This window comes from Hemiscyllium ocellatum, unplaced genomic scaffold, assembly GCF_020745735.1.
Source record: "Hemiscyllium ocellatum isolate sHemOce1 unplaced genomic scaffold, sHemOce1.pat.X.cur. scaffold_3066_pat_ctg1, whole genome shotgun sequence".
NCBI classification, from domain to species: Eukaryota; Metazoa; Chordata; class Chondrichthyes; order Orectolobiformes; family Hemiscylliidae; genus Hemiscyllium; species Hemiscyllium ocellatum.
This window is the reverse complement of record NW_026868296.1, coordinates 12,501-20,000: the sequence shown is the minus strand read 5'-3', so window position 1 is coordinate 20,000 and position 7,500 is coordinate 12,501.

Sequence of the window (7,500 nt, the reverse complement as noted above, 5' to 3'; positions counted from 1 at the left end):
GTAACCAGCGACACTTAGAATATTGTTGAAGCAGTACAAATCAGTAACCACTGACACTTAGAATATTTTTGAATCAGTACAAATCAGTAACCAGCGACACTTAGAATATTTTTGAAGCAGTACAAATCAGTAACCACTGACACTTAGAATATTTTTGAAGCAGTACAAATCAGTAACCAGCGACACTTAGAATATTTTTGAAGCAGTACAAATCAGTAACCAGCGACACTTAGAATATTTTTGGAGCAGTACAAATCAGTAACCAGCGACACTTAGAATATTTTTGAAGCAGTACAAATCAGTAACCACTGACACTTAGAATATTTTTGAAGCAGTACAAATCAGTAACCAGCGACACTTAGAATATTTTTGAAGCAGTACAAATCAGTAACCACTGACACTTAGAATATTTTTGAAGCAGTACAAATCAGTAACCGCTGACACTTAGAATATTTTTGAAGCAGTACAAATCAGTAACCAGCGACACTTAGAATATTTTTGGAGCAGTACAAATCAGTAACCACTGACACTTAGAATATTTTTGAAGCAGTACAAATCAGTAACCGGCGACACTTAGAATATTTTTGAAGCAGTACAAATCAGTAACCACTGACACTTAGAATATTTTTGAAGCAGTACAAATCAGTAACCGGCGACACTTAGAATATTTTTGAAGCAGTACAAATCAGTAACCACTGACACTTAGAATATTTTTGAAGCAGTACAAATCAGTAACCGCTGACACTTAGAATATTTTTGAAGCAGTACAAATCAGTAACCAGCGACACTTAGAATATTTTTGGAGCAGTACAAATCAGTAACCAGCCCCACTTAGAATATTTTTGAGTCAGTACAAATCAGTAACCAGCGACACTTAGAATATTTTTGAAGCAGTACAAATCAGTAACCACTGACACTTAGAATATTTTTGAAGCAGTACAAATCAGTAACCAGCGACACTTAGAATATTTTTGAAGCAGTACAAATCAGTAACCAGCGACACTTAGAATATTTTTGGAGCAGTACAAATCAGTAACCAGCGACACTTAGAATATTTTTGAAGCAGTACAAATCAGTAACCAGCGACACTTAGAATATTTTTGGAGCAGTACAAATCAGTAACCAGCGACACTTAGAATATTTTTGAAGCAGTACAAATCAGTAACCACTGACACTTAGAATATTTTTGAAGCAGTACAAATCAGTAACCAGCGACACTTAGAATATTTTTGAAGCAGTACAAATCAGTAACCACTGACACTTAGAATATTTTTGAAGCAGTACAAATCAGTAACCAGCGACACTTAGAATATTTTTGGAGCAGTACAAATCAGTAACCACTGACACTTAGAATATTTTTGAAGCAGTACAAATCAGTAACCAGCGACACTTAGAATATTTTTGAAGCAGTACAAATCAGTAACCACTGACACTTAGAATATTTTTGAAGCAGTACAAATCAGTAACCGCTGACACTTAGAATATTTTTGAAGCAGTACAAATCAGTAACCAGCGACACTTAGAATATTTTTGGAGCAGTACAAATCAGTAACCACTGACACTTAGAATATTTTTGAAGCAGTACAAATCAGTAACCAGCGACACTTAGAATATTTTTGGAGCAGTACAAATCAGTAACCAGCTGACACTTAGAATATTTTTGAAGCAGTACAAATCAGTAACCAGCGACACTTAGAATATTTTTGGAAGCAGTACAAATCAGTAACCACTGACACTTAGAATATTTTTGAAGCAGTACAAATCAGTAACCAGCGACACTTAGAATATTTTTGAAGCAGTACAAATCAGTAACCACTGACACTTAGAATATTTTTGAAGCAGTACAAATCAGTAACCAGCGACACTTAGAATATTTTTGAAGCAGTACAAATCAGTAACCAGCGACACTTAGAATATTTTTGGAGCAGTACAAATCAGTAACCAGCGACACTTAGAATATTTTTGACGCAGTACAAATCAGTAACCACTGACACTTAGAATATTTTTGAAGCAGTACAAATCAGTAACCAGCGACACTTAGAATATTTTTGAAGCAGTACAAATCAGTAACCGCTGACACTTAGAATATTTTTGAAGCAGTACAAATCAGTAACCAGCGACACTTAGAATATTTTTGGAGCATTACAAATCAGTAACCAGCGACACTTAGAATATTTTTGGAGCAGTACAAATCAGTAACCACTGACACTTAGAATATTTTTGAGTCAGTACAAATCAGTAACCAGCGACACTTAGAATATTTTTCAGTCAGTACAAATCAGTAACCAGCGACACTTAGAATATTTTTGAGTCAGTACAAATCAGTAACCAGTGACACTTAGAATATTTTTGGAGCAGTACAAATCAGTAACCAGCGACACTTAGAATATTTTTGAAGCAGTACAAATCAGTAACCAAGTGCATTTTTGAATTGGTTACTGATTTCTCCGTTGAAGTTGGGGCTGCGGTTGGCTTCAGTTAGTGGTGGGGGCTTAATTTTCGCCGAGGGGAGCGTGTCCCGGTAGTGTCTCCGAGGAAGTGGTACCTATTGAAGGGGGTGTTTCTGAATTTGGGCCCTTTTTGAGTGGCATTGCCGGATGGGTTTTGTGTTGAAGGCTTCCAAATCGGGTAGCTCAGCCGGATTTGACCCGGCGGTTCTACCGACTGTCACGCCTTCGAGGGGGGACTGTTGTCTAAGTTCAGGCCGGATTTGGTGAATTTCCTAAGTCGGGAAGTGGTCCCAACGGGTTTGGGAGTGAACCTAACTGCTCATACCAACTTTGAGGCTTTGGGGCCGGGTAGCACAGTCGGATTTGACCCGGCGGTTCTGCCGAATGCCTGGCCTTCGAGGGGGGCCTGCCCTCTGAGTTCAGGCCGAATTTGGTGATTTTCCTAAGTCGGGAAGTGGTCCAAACGGGGATGGGAGTGAACCTGACAGCTCATACCGACTTTGGGGCTTCCAAGCCGGGTAGCTCAACCGGATTTGATCCAGCGGTTCTAGCGACTGCCACGGCTTCGAGGGGGGACTGTTGTCTAAGTTCAGGCCGAATTTGGTGAATTTCCCGAGTCGGGAAGTGGTCCAAACGGGGATGGGAGTGAACCTGACAGCTCTTACCGACATTGAGGCTTCGGGGCCGGGTAGCTCAGTCGGATTTGACCCGGCGATTCTGCCGACTTCCACGCCTTCGAGCGGGGACTCTCCTCTAAGTTCAGGCCGAATTTGGTGAATTTCCTAAGTCGGGAAGTGGTCCAAACGGGGATGGGAGTGAACCTAACTGCTCATACCAACTTTGAGGCTTTGGGGCCGGGTAGCACAGTCGGATTTGACCCGGCGGTTCTGCCGAATGCCTGGCCTTCGAGGGGGGCCTGCCCTCTGAGTTCAGGCCGAATTTGGTGATTTTCCTAAGTCGGGAAGTGGTCCAAACGGGGATGGGAGTGAACCTGACAGCTCATACCGACTTTGGGGCTTCCAAGCCGGGTAGCTCAACCGGATTTGATCCGGCGGTTCTAGCGACTGCCACGGCTTCGAGGGGGGACTGTTGTCTAAGTTCAGGCCGAATTTGGTGAATTTCCCGAGTCGGGAAGTGGTCCAAACGGGGATGGGAGTGAACCTGACAGCTCTTACCGACATTGAGGCTTCGGGGCCGGGTAGCTCAGTCGGATTTGACCCGGCGATTCTGCCGACTTCCACGCCTTCGAGCGGGGACTCTCCTCTAAGTTCAGGCCGAATTTGGTGAATTTCCTAAGTCGGGAAGTGGTCCAAACGGGGATGGGAGTGAACCTGACAGCTCTTACCGACTTTGGGGCTTCCAAGCCGGGTAGCTCAACCGGATTTGATCCGGCGGTTCTAGCGACTGTCACGCCTTCGAGGGGGGACTGTTGTATAAGTTCAGGCCGAATTTGGTGAATTTCCCGAGTCGGGAAGTGGTCCAAACGGGGATGGGAGTGAACCTGACAGCTCTTACCGACTTTGGGGCTTCCAAGCCGGGTAGCTCAACCGGATTTGATCCGGCGGTTCTGCCGACTGTCACGCCTTCGAGGGGGGACTGTTGTATAAGTTCAGGCCGAATTTGGTGAATTTCCCGAGTCGGGAAGTGGTCCAAACGGGGATGGGAGTGAACCTGACAGCTCTTACCGACTTTGAGGCTTCGGGGCCGGGTAGCTCAGCCGGATTTGAACCGGCGGTTCAGCCGACTGACACGCCTTCGAGGGGGGACTGTCCTCTGAGTTCAGGCCGAATTTGGTGAATTTCCCGAGTCGGGAAGTGGTCCAAACGGGGATGGGAGTGAACCTGACAGCTCATACCGACTTTGAGGCTTCCAAGCCGGGTAGCTCAGCCGGATTTGACCCGGCGATTCTGCCGACTTCCACGCCTTCGAGGGGGGACTGCCCTCTGAGTTCAGGCCGAATTTGGTGCATTTCCCGAGTCGGGAAGTGGTCTCTGTCACAACGGGGGCAAGTGTCTGAAGAGGTAAAGTGAGTAACCAGCACAGCTTAGGGAAGGGTTCCAAAGTTCTCAACAATGTGAATTCGGTTACCAGGAAAGCTTAGGAAAGCTGCCTGACTGTCCCAAACGAATGAACTGCAAAACTTAGGGAACATGCCCGAAGATGCTTAAAAGTGTGAAATCAGTAAGCAGGAAAGCATAGGAAAGTGCCTGAAAGTGCTAAATGAGTAACATGAAAAACGTAGAAAAATGCCCGAAAATGTTTAAAAGTGTGAACTCAGTAACCAGCAAAACTTAGTAAAACGTTGGAAAAGCAGAAATGAGTAACCAGAAAAACTTAGAAAAATGTTTGAAAATGAGAAATGAGTAACCAGAAAAACTTAGAAAAATGTTTGAAAATGAGAAATGAGTAACCAAGAAAACTTAGAAAAATGCCCAAAAAGAAGAAATCAGTAACCAGAAAAACTTAGAAAAATGTTTGAAAATGAGAAATGAGTAACCAGAAAAACTTAGAAAAATGTTTGAAAATGAGAAATGAGTAACCAAGAAAACTTAGAAAAATGCCCAAAAAGAAGAAATCAGTAACCAGAAAAACTTAGAAAAATGTTTGAAAATGAGAAATGAGTAACCAAGAAAACTTAGAAAAATGTTTGAAAATGAGAAATGAGTAACCAAGAAAACTTAGAAAAATGCCCAAAAAGAAGAAATCAGTAACCAGAAAAACTTAGAAAAATGTTTGAAAATGAGAAATGAGTAACCAAGAAAACTTAGAAAATGCCCAAAAAGAAGAAATCAGTAACCAGAAAAACTTAGAAAAATGTTTGAAAATGAGAAATGAGTAACCAGAAAAACTTAGAAAAATGTTTGAAAATGAGAAATGAGTAACCAAGAAAACTTAGAAAAATGCCCAAAAAGAAGAAATCAGTAACCAGAAAAACTTAGAAAAATGTTTGAAAATGAGAAATGAGTAACCAAGAAAACTTAGAAAAATGCCCGAAAAGAAGAAATCAGTAACCAGAAAAACTTAGAAAAATTTTCGGCCAAGTGTGAAAAATATTCTAAGTGTCAGCGGAGGAAAATGCCGAAGCATCGGGAAAGATTCAAAAACTCATGCCGAACATGAGTTCCGAAGTGCCGGAGGAACTGGGCGAATTGAGCCCGGCGGTTGGCCAGATGTCGTTTTGAGTCTGCAGCCCGAAAACTTTAACTTTGTCTGCCGCGGAAGTCTGGACCGGGAAAAATCCAAACGGTTTTGCCGGGTTCGAGTTCCAGAGCGAAGCAGTCGAATTTGAAATTCAGACCCATTCAGTGCCACTTGACATTGTGACACAGTGAGGTTGGCGGGGTACCCGGAGATTTCTGGGAACACGATTTTTAGAACAAAATGGCGGCGCGGGACCACTTTGAAAGGCATCCGAAAAACGGTTCCGCGGGCAGAGCACTTGAATGACAGGCCTGTGTGCATGCCCAAGAGCTCTCGGAAGTCTAATTTTTGACACTTTGTCAAATTTTCGACAGACTTACCCAACTCTTGCTGCCTGTTCTAAGAATCAGTCAGAGGCCTGTGCGGCGGTCTCTTGACACTTTGGAGGGCGGGCAAACCCACGTTGACTCCGGCCGTCCCTCCAAAAGGCACTTGCTATTGGGGGAAAGGATTGCAAGTAGCCTGGTTCCCGTGGGAGCGGCCAGGAAGGGTGCAGGCTGGCCCTTGCCTGAGCATTCCCAAAACCCTCTTCCGCTGAGAGCAGACCTCGCACGCCGCACTACCGGCTCTGGGAGTGGTTGGCCGCTATTGTACATAGTCCGGTCCTTCCTCTGCCACCCGGCAAGTGCGATGGCTCTGCCGCCCTGCGGTGCTCGTCACCCAGGTTTGGGGAACACGATACTTAGAACATGTTGGCGGCTCGGGACCTGCAGGCGAAAGGGGCCCCGTGGTGCTGAGCACATCGACCTCGGGTCTCAGTGCAAGCCGGAGAGTTCGCGGAAGTCTTAAAAGATTTTGACATCTGCTCAATTCTTTGACAGGCTTGCCTGACTCTTTCCGTCCGTTCTAAGAATCAGTCGGAGGCCGGGGCGGGGACGGTCTCTTGACACACGGAGGGTTGGCTTCCCTCCTCAGGTGTTTGTGTCGAAAATGAAGGCGAGAGATGCAAGCGTCCTGGTTCCCCTGGGTGCTGCCAGCAAGGGTGCAGGCTGACCCTTGCCTGAGCACTCCCAAAAGCCTCTTAAGCTGAGAGCAGGCGCCGCACTACCGGCTCTGGGAGTCGTTGGCCGCTATTGTACATAGTCGGTCCTTCCTCTGCCACCCGGCAAGTGCGATGGCTCTGCCTCCCTGCGGTGCTCGTCACCCAGGTTTGGGGAACACGATACTTAGAACATGTTGGCGGCTCGGGACCTGCAGGCGAAGGGGGCCCCGTGGTGCTGAGCACATCGACCTCGCGTCTCAGTGCAAGCCGGAGAGTTCGCGGAAGTCTTAACAGGCTTGCCTGACTCTTTCCGTCCGTTCTAAGAATCAGTCGGAGGCCGGGGCGGGGACGGTCTCTTGACACACGGAGGGTTGGCTTCCCTCCTCAGGCGTTTGTGTCGAAAATGAAGGCGAGAGATGCAAGCGTCCTGGTTCCCCTGGGTGCTGCCAGCAAGGGTGCAGGCTGACCCTTGCCTGAGCACTCCCAAAAGCCTCTTAGGCTGAGAGCAGGCGCCGCACTACCGGCTCTGGAGTCGTTGGCCGCTATTGTACATAGTCCGGTCCTTCCTCTGCCACCCGGCAAGTGCGATGGCTCTGCCTCCCTGCGGTGCCCGTCACCCAGGTTTGGAGAACACGATACTTAGAACATGTTGGCGGCTCGGGACCTGCAGGCGAAAGGGGCCCCGTGGTGCTGAGCACATCGACCTCGCGTCTCAGTGCAAGCCGGAGAGTTCGCGGAAGTCTTAACAGGCTTGCCTGACTCTTTCCGTCCGTTCTAAGAATCAGTCGGAGGCCGGGGCGGGGACGGTCTCTTGACACACGGAGGGTTGGCTTCCCTCCTCAGGCGTTTGTGTCGAAAATGAAGGCG